Source organism: Sarcophilus harrisii, chromosome 4 (assembly GCF_902635505.1).
Source record: "Sarcophilus harrisii chromosome 4, mSarHar1.11, whole genome shotgun sequence".
NCBI classification, from domain to species: Eukaryota; Metazoa; Chordata; class Mammalia; order Dasyuromorphia; family Dasyuridae; genus Sarcophilus; species Sarcophilus harrisii.
In genome coordinates this window covers 140,927,114-140,942,260 of record NC_045429.1, presented here as the reverse complement: position 1 = coordinate 140,942,260, position 15,147 = coordinate 140,927,114, and positions in this window count along the sequence as shown.

Below are 15,147 nucleotides of genomic sequence, written 5' to 3'. Positions count from 1 at the left end.
ATAATGTCTGTCCTCCCAATCCTTCACCACTGTGCTGAGGGGAGGGAGAATTATATTTCATTGTCAGTGCCACAAGACATTATTGTCAGTTATTTAGTGATATTTTCTTTTATATCTTACTGCATTCATTGTGTCTTGTTTATTTCACACAGCATTAGTTCATATAAATCTTCCCATGTTTCTCAGATTTCCTCATATTTGTAATTTCTTTCTTCACAATAATATTCTATTACATCCATATACTACAGTTTGTTTATCCACTTCCATTCAATGTACACCACTTTGTTTCCATTTCTTTGCTACATTGAACAATTCTGTTATGAGGTATTAGGCTCTCATCTTGTGTACTATTACAAGAGTCTTGTATTGTCTCCCCGAACCCACTCTCTTCTCCAATTTTATTATCCAATGATATTCTAAAGCCTAGGTCTGACAATATTACTCCTATCCTCAAGAAGCTTCAATAGCTCTGCAAGACCTTTAGGATAAAATACAAACTCATCTTTTTGACATTTAAAGCCTTTTTCAGTCTAGTTTGAGCTTATCATGTTCCCTCTACCCCCATTATGTACTCTGTGTTCCAGTGCATGGCATGCTGTCTCTTGTCTCCGTACCTTTGAAGTCTGTGTGTCCCTTACCTCCAACCATGTGCTTCCTTAGTAATTGTGGATTTATTTTGCGCATATCCTGTATTTACTTATCAGTGAACATATGCCCCCTAGAAGAATGTAAACTCCTTAAAAGGGGGAATTTTTCTTTTTTCTATTTGTATTTCTATTACTGAAGGCATCTCTGACATACTGTAGATACTTAATAAATGCTTGTTCATTATTTGATAACATTTTCCATAAGGACTTGAGCCTAGGTACTTTGACAAATTTGGGAGATGGATAGCTAATGGGGGAGGAGCACTGGATTTGAAGCTAGAAGACTGGTTTCAAAACCCAAGTCTGATACAATCTGTGGAATATTGGACTAGATATTCAGCTTTTTCATCTGCAAAAACAAGGAATAGGATTCATAATATGTTTTTTAATCTTTGATCACTAATGTGCCTCCTACTTCTCATCTTAAGATGATTCTTGCTAGCTATATTGTTATGTTAACATCATTAAATCACCAAACATTTATTAAATGCTTCCTATATGCCAAGCATAGGTGAAAACAAAGCAAAATAAAAAACCCTGGAAGCCATTGTTGCTTTGATTTCTGCTGCCAATTTTGGAGAATTAGAATGTGTCTATGCAGGTAAATGATGTTTTGTTGTTGTTACTGACTATTAGGCATTATGAACTACGTTTGTTGAAGGATTTTCTCTACAACAGCTTATGAGATGGATGGTACAAGGATTATTATTCCCTTTTTATAGATGAATAAAATTAAACTCAAGAAATGAGCTAATGATTTAAAAAACTGTCTGAATGTTTCTACTTTTGAACTAAATTAATTGTATGTTTATATAGGTACAATGTTGGTGTTTATTAGTTAAAAGTGTGGAATTGCATGGGGCAAAGTTTGCTGAGCCATTGTGAATGTTACCATACAACAGATATCTCAAGTAATGGTTTCAATTCTGTATAGGGAAAATAATGGAAAGATTTATTTACCAACTAAAACCTTGCCCCTCTGAACTGATCCTTTTCTCCTTCTGCCTGCCAGTTCTTAGAATTCATTATTTTCTGTCAGTGACATCAGTCTGTTGCTGTGGGAATGGCTAGATTTTTACAATGCCTGAGATCAAAATGGATTATGATATCTCAGTGGGAGGAGGAAGAAAGCTGTAGTGGTGATGGTGAAGTGATGGAGGATGGGGTGGAGGAAAGAAATCTTTGGCTCACTCACCCAGACTGAACTTCATCTTTAGAATTATCAATCAGAAGAGAGAACCTGGAAAACAAAAACATAAATCTGGAAGGTAAACAGGGTTATCCTTTATGCTTTTCACAAAGGCTTTGGAAGAGGAACAAAAAGTTCATTTTAAACCAATACAACTAAACAATTGGACCTCGCTGGGTCTGTAAAATAGGAAGGTGATTGCTTTCAGGTGAAGCAAAATCTGACTTTGACCCAATATTTTGTTTTTATGCTTTACTTGTGTGTTTTGCTTTCATGTTACATGCATTTCCAGATTACCCCCACTAAGCATGAAATCTTAATTAGTTTAAGTTTTGCTTCTTCCTCTTGATTCATTGGGAAAAAAGAGAAAAGGCAAATTACTTTTCAACAAATATAGTCAAACAAACCAAAATCCTGCATTGACTGTGTATGAAAATATACACGACTCATTCTGCACCCTAAATCTGTTACCACCTTCATTACTAGTCTTTTGAAATCATGGCTAATCATTCTGAGCATAGGTCTTATAGTTTTCAAAATAATTTATCTTTACAAAATTGTCTAAATTGTTTTTCTGATTCTGCTCATCAAAATATTTGTTTGTATAATGATGTTATAGTATAAATTGTTCTTCTGGTCCTACTTACTACAGTCTGCATCAGTTCATGTAGTGGGAAATGCTGAAATTTAATTTGAATGCGATTTGTGAATAGATAAAACACACTCTCTTCCCTCACCCAAATGACAATTAATGGTTGCAAATATTCAGACATCATAAAATAGATAGAAATCATCGACTTATTTCATTCAGATAAACATCTCAATTATATTAGTATTCAGTATTCATTGACCTAATGGAAAAAGGTACTCTGTCTATGCAGGGAATGGCTTAAATAGAATTTTCTAATATCCTACTTAGTTTTGAGTGAAAAAATAAGAAAGGTAAATATGACTTGGTTGGTATTTGAACTAGAATTGGAGAGCAGAATTTGTTATTCTTCCAACTCTGTGGATTTGTCATCAGCATCAGAGATTGTGAGTTGTAAGAAACTTTATTTGCTCATCCTCACCTTTCATAGATGAAGTAGTAGAGACCCAAAGAACTTAAGTGATTCATCCCAGACCATACAGACAAGAAGTTAGGAAAACTGAAATTCAAATCTAGGTCTTTTGATTTCAAATCCACCACTCTTTTAACTGACCTATGCAGTCTTTTGAGTCAGATTCAACACTTTCTATAATATAGTCACCAAGCAGTACAGATCATGGATTTTTACTAGGGATGAGGGAATTTTAACTTTTTTCTTTTTCCCCCCTTTCATTTAAATACAAAAAAGAGTCAGTATTCCTTTAACAGTGACCTTAGGATACTCCTAGTTTTATAACTGTTTAGAAAAAAAATGTGGAAAGGTTGAATATGTTTGCTGGCCCCAATCTTTTATTACTCATCTCTATAAAGAGGCTTTTAAGGACATTTAAAAAAGTTTCCATCTCTCTTGTCTCTTGTTCTCCTTCTCATGTCTTCCTTTGCTTCCCAAATGGTGAAAGCAAAGTCCAGGGAATCCTAAAGAGACTTATCATGATCACAGTCTTTGTCATGGTACAGCGTAGCTAGATCCCTTGCTTCTATGTCATTAGATCTACCCTTCAAATGCATTTCTCTATAGAGAAGAGTTCTTCATTTCCCCCCCTCCATAGATCCATTTAGCTGTCATTTTACGTAGAAGTGATCATTTTCCTTTGCTTCCTTTGCTTATCTATTCATCTTATAGCTTTCTCTTTATATGGTACACAAAAAGGTACTAGAAAGAAGTGAAAATGATTTTAGCAGTACTAAGTTCAAATCCCAGCCCTGATACTTACTGTCTGTGCTACTGTGGATAAATGACTTTCCATCTCTGAACCTCAGTTTTCTAATCTCTAAAATGTTTTAAAAAATTCTAATAATAATATATATGTATACATATGATAATAACAAGTAATAGTTTCAGTACCCTCCCTATAAAGTTGTCTTGAGGAAAGTGTTTTGTGAATATTAAAACTAGATAAATATGAATTATTATTATTGATAAGCAAGATACATAGCATAGACAGAACCATGTAACATTTTATCTATGTTCAGACTATGAAAATGGGCAGTACTTTATAATATTCAGAACAAGTAATGACTTCAACAATTTCCTGTTAAAAAGGCAGTGATATGATCTGTAGGAACCTACCTATTCATATGTACCTCCATATATCTCTTCTATTTCTGGGTAGTGGATGAGGAATGTTGTCTCTTTCTTTAATGTAATCTGGAATGATATTAACCTTCTTTTTCATGAAACCTTCAATGTCTCTAGAACCTTCAAAATCTTTGTATTTATACTATATGCTTCTTTTGTAATTTGGCATCTTAGATCAATAGGATACTTTAGGGGAAAGACACTGAACAATATTTGGATGGTTTGGGGAGTAGTTTTTTGTTTTTAGTTTAGTTTTTTAGTGTGTGTGTGTGTGTGTGTGTGTGTGTGTGTGTGTGTGTGTGTTTGACAGAGCAGCCAAAGGCTGGCTAAGTGGCAACATACTTTTGTTATTATAGAGGTCTCTGGGGGCTCTTTTTGTCAGTGAAGCTCCTAATATATTTGTCTCTTCATTTGAGTTTATGCATCTGTTTCATGGACCCTTCATTTGATTTTAGTTCCCAGACTGCTTGTTCTATAAAAGAAATAATAAGAACAATCTACTTCCTGAAATAATTCCTGAAACAATTCTTTCTGTGTTCTGGTCACAGTAGGAAATATTAAGTACAATAAAAGTTGAAATAATTAAACAAAATAAAAAAAACCTCAATAATTCCTATGATTTCTCTAGAATCAAAAAGAATAGCAAATGTGTTTCTCACAGAATTCCAGGGGAGAAAAGTCATAACCCTGCTAGAATAAAGAAATTTGTGTTTGTAACTAAAATTTTCAGCCATATTTAAAATATTAGAAGAGTATACTCTATGTAAATGTTAATAGGAATCCTGGGGCACATGGAATGTCCTGAAGGGGATTAGTATACCCCCTGGTGGTTGATATCTAGAATTTGACAAGCCCTGGAAAGGTCTGAAAACTGGACAGAAATACTAGAAGTTGCAAGAAGAATGAACTTTATATATATCTTTTGCAAACATCAAGATTGTCATTATATGCATTTGTGCTAAAAGAATAGACCCATTAAAAATTAAATCCATTTTTGCCATCTTCTAAAAGTTGTAGGTACTGAACTCTCGTAGCATTTAGTCAGTAATATTTATTAAGCACATACAAGGTTGCCAGGGACTGTGTTAAATGAGGGTACAAAAAAGAGGCAAGAGAAAGTCCCATGTCCTCACAGAGTTCACAATCTAATGATTCAGGGTCAAAAAGTACTCTGCATTTGTTCTAAGATAGTTCACTATTTTCTACTAGTGTATGAAACATTGATGATAGGTAAATCACTGAAGATTTTCTTTTCTTCCTGGAATATCAGAATTTTCCTGAAAGGGAAACAATATACCAAAAAATTAGTTTGTTGCTTAATAGTGCTCTTTCTTCAAGGAAAAAAGGAAGTCTATTGCTATGTTTTTTATCTAGATGAAAAAAAATGAATAAAAATAAAATTTAGATTTTATTCTATAATTTTTGTCCTTTAAGAAATATTTATAATTTGAAAATGACTCATTCATCTCATATTCATGTTATGAAGTCTATTATTTTTTTACATACTATGAAAAAGCAATGGAAATTGCTTAAAGTAATGAATTTTTCCACATGATTTCTAAGTTACAAAGGATGGAAATACAGATGTACTGTGGACTGTTTGATAATAGTTTTAGAGTAAATGGTAATTATTCTTGTGCAGTCATTCATTCATCATTAAGTTACTATTGTGTATAGGTTTTGAAGATATAAAAATTAAGATGAAATACAAATCATGTCCTTATGGAACTTAGATTTCAGCAGGTAGCTGACACATATATACAACTAACTTTTCTATATAATACCCTTTGTTAAGTGTATTGAAAAATTTTAAAACAAAAATTCTATGTGAAGTCACAAGGGGAAGGATATTAGCAGTCAATGGGTTGTGGGGATGGCTTAATAGAGGAGATAGTATTTGGTTTGGTCTTTAAAGAATGGGTAAGAATTTAACAAGTGAAGATAAAAAATGATGATATTCCAGGAATAGAGATGAGTGAAAAAATAATTGATTTATGTAACACTATTTGGTTTGAAAAGCACTTTATATATTTGCATGAATCTCAGAGCAATTCTATATGGCAGGTGCTATAGGTTTTATTATATCTATTGTGCAGATGAGGAAATAGGGTCCCAGGGAGTTTGTGACCTAATCTTACTCATATAGCTAGAAAGTGTTAGAGGTGAGGTTTGTGACATACAGTATGCTACCCATTACATTATACTGCATTTCCTAACAATGGCACTGAGTGGGAGAGATAACTGCATAGGTAGGGAGTATAGGATTGTCCGACTTAGCTAGAACATAGAGTCAGCAGTGAAGGGAGTAGCATGAGATAAGTGTGTGTGTTGTCATTTCAGTCATGTCCAGTTTTTTGTGACCCCATCTGGTATTTTCTTGACAAATATACTAGAGTGACTTGCCATTTCTTTCTTCAGCTCATTTGACAGATGAGAAATTGAGGCAAACAGGGTGAAGTGACTTGCCTAGGGTCACAGAGCTAGTAAAAGTCTGAGGTTGGATTTGAACTCAAGTGTTCCTGACTCTATCCACTGTGTCACTTAGCTGCCTAGCTCATCATTACTCAAGAGTAAATAGAGAGCCACTGAGGACTTTTCATCAAGGGACAGGTTAGTCACAGTCTGGTCTCAATTCTTTTTTCCAACCTTATCTCCTACTGCTTTGTTTCTTTTTGCCACATAAAGACTTCTGTTGTTTGTTCCTTGCATATGATGTGTTTGCTACTTCTGGGCCCTGGTATATGCTATTCCTCCTTTCAGAGCTCTGCCCCACGAATACTAGCATTCTGTTTACAATACATATAATAATTATTCAGTTGATTGGTTAAATGTTCTCTAGATAGCTGTAGAAGAATATTAAAGTCTTCTCTTTGATAAAGATTAAGAAAGAATTTTAAAATTATCTTAGTTTTAAGCCTTTAGACTAATTTGAAAAGAAATCTTTCAAATCATCCTTTTACCACCCTCTTTCCAACTCAGCCTAGGAAAGATTCTTCTTGGAAGTAATTAGAATAGTGACATGACAAGGGACCCTTGACTGATTCATCTAAAAGCAGTACCTTTGACCAGATTTAGATGATGAGACACCTAAGAGAGGAAAGAAGTCTCTGATTTCATCTGTTCATGGAAGTATATATTGATTCACTTTTGACTAGTTGGAAATAGACTCTTTAAAAGCAGTGGTCAAGGAGGGATTGAATGATTGCAGGAAAAACAGTTCTCCCAGGGTGGGCTGAAAATTAAGTGACTATTGTTCTATTTGATGAAGCAATATTTTAACTGAGCTTTACTCTGAAAACTGAATCTATGTTTTATCTCATGGTAGAATTTTGTGTATTGTCTAGAGAATGCTATAATTGTAACTCTGAAATAGTTTGGGAGAGAAAGAATTTTTGGAATTCTGGGGTAACTGTTCATCTTCGCTTCTTTCTCTAAGCAGAAATGTTTATATGATAGCAATCTAAATTAATAAAAATTATTTCTGGCAGCCTTGTGCCTAAAATTCAGAGTATAAAATTTTCTTCCACATAGGTGAACTCTTAAGACTACCTTGTTATTCTCTGGAAGGTAATGACAGAATATTTTATTTCAAGGAAATAGATCTTTACATTTCTGTATTGTATAGCTATGCACCTGGTAAATTTCATAGTGTGATAGAAAAGGATATTGTGTGCAAGTTAGTATTTATTGGCCATTTCCCTTTTCTGAACATAAAAATTAATCAGTGAAAATGACTTTAAAATTTCTTTTTTTATTATGAATTTAATCATTAATAAACATACCCGAATACACAAAGCAGAAAAATTCTGCTATGTGTAGTTTTTTAAAATGTATATTAAATTTGATCAGATAGTAACACAATTGCCATCTAAACTTTTATTTGTTTTCTCTTTATTTTTTAATGTTGTATAGCTGTTCTTTTCTTTCTTTTTAAAATATTACTTTCATTAAACCTCCCTTCTAGAAGCAATATTTGTTTTTTCAGGATTTTAATTTTTGACAAACATGAACATATCCATATACAAAAGAAAAGAAAAACAGGAATGTATTCAAAGCAGTGGATTTATATTATGGATAACTATTTTAAATATAAAAGGAATTCCAAATGTTACATCTTTTCATATCTTTCTTAACTTTCTTCTATTAATTAAAAGGTCATTAATATCTCTTCTTTATTTTCTTCTCTTATTTGCATTATTGTCACTACCTTCCTTTTTCATATCCCCCAAAGAAGCTTCCTTTTTTTTTTTTAACAAATAAATATAATCAAGCGAAACAAACACACACATGACCAAGTTTGAAAACACATGTTTCATTCTTCATGCCCATTCCATCACCTCTTTGCCAAGAGTGAAAAAGGATGCTTTGTCATCAGTCAAGAAGATATTTTCAAAATAGAGTTTATAGATGTCTACTAGTATTTGACTACACATTGTTCTGCATTACATAGTACAAAGGATATTGGATTTGCAGTTAGACGACCTGAGTTCAAATAACAACTCTGATAGTACTACCTTTGTGATCTTGCACAAATTTTTTGATCTCTGTGAATTCCAGTTTCCTCATTTGTAGAAGGGAGGACATGTGAAAGATTGGACTATATGATCTTTAAACAATTTTTCAATTCTAAATCTATGATCTTAAATATGAGCATTGGTTACATCCAAAAGAAATAATACTTAAGCTCTTGGACAGATATTCAGACTGTTCCAATATGTAAAAAAACCCATGGAAACAAAAGTGTAATTAAATGGGAAACCAATTTGTATTTTAAAAGTAGTAAGATGAGATATTCTTGGATCCTGAGTTTCCTCATTTGTAAAATTAGGAAGTTGGTTAAGAGACCCTCAATTTATGTAGCATTGCTTCCTACTCTAATTTATATAGGTCTATTTTTCACATACAAAAGTGATATTTCTTTATAAATGTGTAGACTTGTCACAAAAAAACCCTTGATGCATCAACTAACTTCTTCAATTAGTAAAAAACAAAAACAAAAACCACTTATTAAGTGGACATTAAATTTAAAGATGAAAAGCAATATGGTGCAGTGCATAGAATAATAATACTTAGCAATAATATAACTCTTGAAACTTTGTAAAGTGTTTTATAAGTATTATTTCATTTTATCCTCACATCCTTGGGAAGTAGCTTCTATGTTATTATTCTTTATTTGTTTATTTTTTTTAAAACAAAAGCAGGATATTACAAACAACTAGTAAGTTTCTAAGATAGGATTTAAAATCAGGTCTTTCTGAGTCCAGTTTCAACCATCCTATTCACTGCATTCCCTAGCTACCTCTATTGAAATTTAACCTCTTAATACTTAAGTTAATTTTCTAAGGTACGAGTTTTATATGGTACCTTTTTGTATCAGTAAGGAGAGTTTCATACTAGGATTCCACAACAACAGTGAAATTACAGATCTGGGGAGAAAACTAGATAAAACAAGTGCAAAAATAATTAAGACATGATGACTGTCCATCAATGAGTTCAGTCTATTATTTCAGTGATTATTAACAGTGAGATGCTGTTTCATTCAGGCTTGATTAGGTATAACTTGGTATAGCTGAAAAGTACTTTGCTCTTAGCAGATTCAGTGATAAATAATTCCAGCTGAAATGTTACTTGATTCATTGATAATGATGTGGGCCAACTTCCCTTGCTTCTCAGAGTTTGGGTGTTACCTGGAATTTCAAACTTTAATAGCATATTCTTCTTCTTTTCATTTGTGACTCCACTTGCTAAGCTCTACTTTTACTCAGTATGATGACATAATGACAATGCACATCCATCAGCACTAGGATGACAAAACTCATTGCTTCCTGGAGAGCAGGACCCAGGTCTAAGTTCCTTTATATTTTTCTTAGTACCTAGCACAGCACTCTGCACACTGATAGTACTCATCACATTGCTGGGCACATAGTGGGTATTTAATGAATGGCTTGTTGAAATGAAATGAAAGACCAACATTTTGAATCACGCAGAACTCTGGAGGAAAATACCAGTGCAAGTCAGGAAATGAAATTGAGATGTTATGCTTCAAAGTGGTGTGGTATGATTGTCCAAATACTAGAGGTTATAGGAATCATAGAGAACATTTTGGGAAGGAGATGCATCTTTTATCAGAAGCACAATTCTATTTCAAGTCAGTATTTGTTCTGGCATATACCAAAATTTATACAATGGGTAAGACCAGCCCAAATAGGCCAATGGAAACCAAAGTTTCCCTACCCTGATAGCTTCTTCCCTCCATGTTTTTTTTTTTTTTTTTTTTTTTTTTTTTTGGCTACTGAGAGACAATCACAACTCTGAGTTGCTCACCCACGCTCAAGTTTCTACCACTTGAAGGTCTGAAAGGACCATCTATCAAGCTAGCACACAAGTTTGATTTCCTCCATTTTACAGTTGACAAAATGGCATTTTGTGAAATTGAAGAGATTTGACAAAAGCATGCAAATGCAATGTGATGGAGTCCAAATTAAAACCCAACTTTTCATCCTAATCAGATAAATATTCTCTTCTCTTTTCCTCCCTCTTAAGTTAATGTCAGTAATGGTCTTGAAAGTATATTGGGGATGAATGTTTGAGGCAGCATGACATGTTGAAAGAAGATTGGATTTTATGTCAGAAAACTATAGATTGAATCCTAGTTCTGACTTCAGGTAAGTCAATTATCTTTTCTCAGTGCCAAAGAAAGATAGTTCCTGCCTTCAAAGAGCTTGTTTCACTAAAAATGCTGAAAAGATGGAATGGGGAGTTGAATAATGTTAGAGAAATGTAGTTTAATGGGAAATGGAGAGATAGATGTCCTAGATGCCCCCTTTAGGTGGAAGATCTGGGAGGAACTATCCAATCAGAGAAAGTATCAGCCAGGGCAGAAGGTACTTTCTGAGATGTGAATTCCAAGACTGAAATAAAATGATGGAATTGATATAGATTGGACTAGATCAGCTCTAAGTTACCTTTCCTAATGCTGCTCCTATTATCTATGCTTCAGATAGAAATTATATTAAATGAAGCTTAAGGATTCTTAAACTTCTAAGATTCTATAAAACCACTGCTTCTTACATGCATTTGCAAAAGATGGTGATTCTGTTGTCACTCTCACAACTCATCACAAATTACAAGCTGTATTGAATACGGCATACAATATTTTTTACACTGGTATTTTTTGGTTTTATATCACATCCATTTCTGAATATTCCTATTTTACCTACCTCTATCCATTGAATCCTCATTCATAATAAAGTTATTCAAAATTGTTTCATTATAATTATATCACATTCAATTTTATTTTATTGTTTTTTTCCATTTAAAGTACAGTAGTCATAGCATATATTGTTTTCTTGATTTTATTTACATTATTCTGTATGAGTTTATGTGAGTGTTTTCATGTTTCTCTGAATTCCTCTTATTTGTAATTTCTTGCAGCATGATAATATATCATTAGTATTATAACAATACTAGTTAAATTTATGACTATACTAATAATAGTAACTAAAAGCAACTAAATAAATAGCCAATAATAGCTACATTTATATAGTACTTACTATGTGTCAGGCAGTGTGCGAAGCATTTTAAAATTATTATCTCATTTGATCTTTACAACAACCATGGGAGAGAGTTATTTTTATCTCCATTTTGCAGATGAGGAAACTGAGGTGAGGTAACTTTTCCAGGGCACATAGTCACTAAGTATTTAAGGATTATTTGAAAATCAAGTTTTCCTGATTCCAGACCTGGCAATCTATCTGCTGTACTACCTAGCTGCCCTTTTATTACATTCATGGCCTACCATTTGTTTAGCCATTCCCCAATCAATAGACATCTATTTTATTTCTGATTCTCTCCTATTACAAAAGTGCTTTGTTCAATCTTTACAAATATTTAATTGGTGAATAAAAATGGCTCATACATTTTGGCTTAAATGATCTATATTGTGTAGACTGAGTACAATACTGGCCTTGAATGATAATAATGATTACTTATCTATACAGCAAGTAGGTGATCTTATGGAAGTGGACTATTAGAGTCCTAGTTATTTATTCAATATCACAAGTACCCAGTAAGGATTCAGAGCACTAAATTTGAAAAATTGAAGAGGATAATTGAAGATGAGTTGGGAGCAAGGCACTCTCTTGATTGGGTAAGTGAGAAGAGAGTTTATCTATCACTGTGAAAGAGAAAATTTACTTTTTAATAAGTGACATCCACTAAACTGGATGAATTGGAGGCAAGAAATTCGATAGTATTCACAGATTTGATTAACCAAAGTTTTAATGACTTATCGTTGTTTATAGTTTTGCCAAACTCTAATTCCACATTATGGTTACCATCTGCCTCTATCCCTTTTCATGTTTTATGAAATGGAACTGGAACAAATCATGCAATTATACGTGACCAGATATTATACTAATTTATTATTTAATCTCAACTGGATGCCACCCCTTTGCTCATCTCTAATTGATTCTGTATCCCATTCTCCACAATGATCATTCTAAACTTTGTCTTTTTCTCCTTGAGCCTCACATCCCAACAGCATTCTTACTCTCTACAATTTAAATCCTTGACTTTTTCTTAACCAGAAAAATCAGCTCATCCACCATAAGCTCCCACTTTCCCTCTCCTCATTATCTCACAATGCCTTCTCTGATAGCTCTTTGACACCACCTTCTGCCATTCTCTTTTCTTATTCCCAACTTCTAATTTACCTTCTTTCCCCCCCCTAAGGCTGACTTCTCCATAGGAGTTTCTTTTTTCCTGTTCTTAGAGCCAATTGGTATCACAAAGGATAGAGCCTAAGACTTAGAGTCAAAAAGACCTGAGTTTAGAAGGTCTGCATTCAAATGTGACTCAGATACTTACTAGCTATAGAACCCTTAGCAAGTCACTTATTAAAGACTGGTTTCTTCAACTGTAAAATTGCAATATTGATAGCACCTACTTTATATAGATTGTGAGGACCTACTTTATATAGGTTGTGAGAATTAAATGAGATAATACTTGTAAAAAAATTTAAAATAATGTCTGGCACTATTCAAATGATGATTTCCGTCTTTCCTTCTCCATTTTTTTCCATTTTCTCTTCAAAATTGTTCCCACTCTTATACCTCCCAACTCCCTAATTTTCAAAAATTTCCTAGCTACTCATTCTTTCTCAGCTACCTGCAAAAACATTTATTCCATTCTTGAAAATAATCTCCTAGATCTCACCATACCTGAAAATTATTGCCTTATTTTTCTCCTCCCTGTATCAGTAAAGCTTTTAGAAATGCTATCTAAACTCATTGCCTTCACCTCCTCTTTCCTCTCCCTTGCTTCTTAACCCATACAATTTTGATTCCACCCCTATAACAACTGAAACTGCTTTCTCCAATGCTATCCAGTAATTGCTTAATTGTCAAATTTATTTTTTCTCCTCAATTCTTATCCTTCTTGACCTTCCTATATCATTTGACATTATAGATCATCTTTTCCTACTTTTTCTTTTGTGGGTCTTTGTGATACTGCCCTTTCCTGATTCTCTTGTTTGGCCAGTCTTTCTGAGTCTCCTAATATGATAATTTATATCATGTTAAGCAAATGTGGGTGCTTCCCAGGGCTTTATTTGGGGCTCACATTTCTCTCTACACCTCATTACTTGGTAAGTAAACCAGCCCCTGTTGGTTTATTCTCTATCTTTATGCAGATTACTCCAAGATCTATTTGCCTAGGGCTGATGTTACAAGCTGCATATTGACCATTTAAAATTGGATGTTACTTGATATCATAAATTCAATGTATCCAAAACACATATTAATATTTTAATCCACCCTTTTTTTCAACATTCCATTATTATTAAGATACCACTAGCCTTCCAGTCATCCAGTCTTACAACTATGGTGTCCTTTACTCCTCATTCTCACTCAACTTGAATATCCCCAGCATTGTCAAACTTTTTCAACTCAATATTTACAGCATTTCTAATATAAGTCCTCTTTCTCCATTCACATAATAACCCCCTGGTTCTGGTCCTCATTACATTTCACTGAAACTTTAGTAGGATCTTAACAGGTCTTCCTGATTTGTCTATTTTTCACTCCACTCCACCTTTCACATCATTGTCAAAGAACTTTTCCTAAAATATAGATCTGACCATGTTCTCTTACTCAGTAAACTCCAATGGTTCCCTATTCTCTTTAGATTCAAATACTAACCCTTCTATTTGTTATTTAAATCTTTAAAATCTGGCCCCTTTCTAATTTTTTTTGGCCTTCTTATACATTGCTCATCCCAACATACTTTGTGATTTATCCATACTGACATACATCTTCAGTACACAGGATGCCTCATCTATTATTAGTGTGCCTTTGCATTGATTGTCCTTAAAGTCTATAATGGTTTCTCCCCTCACTTCTGTCTCTTGTAATCCTTGGCTTCCTTCAGAATGAACCTCAGTTCACTCCCTCTTCAAACTTCCTTGTGTATGTCATTCACATTCTTATATATGTATAGGTTATCTTCCACATTAGAACATAAGTCCTTGGAAGACAGAAAGTGTTTTGCTTTTTCTTTTGGTTCTCTAATACTTAGGACAGTTCTTGAAGTATTAATTAGCAACTTCTTTTTTAGAAACTGGGTTTCCTTATGTCATGTAGACTGGAAATGCAGTAATCACTAACATCTTGATCCCAGTACTAACTGATTCAAGAAGCTTTGACATACTGTTTTGCCAACAGGAGCCAGTTTGTTTCTCCCTGAGGAATCTAATGGCTCTTTACTCTCAAGGACTCACCATATTGGTACTGACTCCCAATCAACTTTAGCCTTATATCAACTTAATACTTCTCAGTTTAAATAGATGGATAAACTAGCTTCTTTCTCCCTAGCAGCAGAAATTACAGGAAAGAATTACTATATCTGGCTGAATTATCTTTTAATACATTTTTTGATTGGCTGACTTGAAGAAGATCAAAAGGGCCAGAAAGTGGTGGAAAATGATGAAGTGGAAGCTTAATACATGTGGCATATAAAGCAAAAATGCAGGATTTGGATTAAGAAAATTGGGGCTCATAGCCTAACTCCATTATTATTAGTTTCG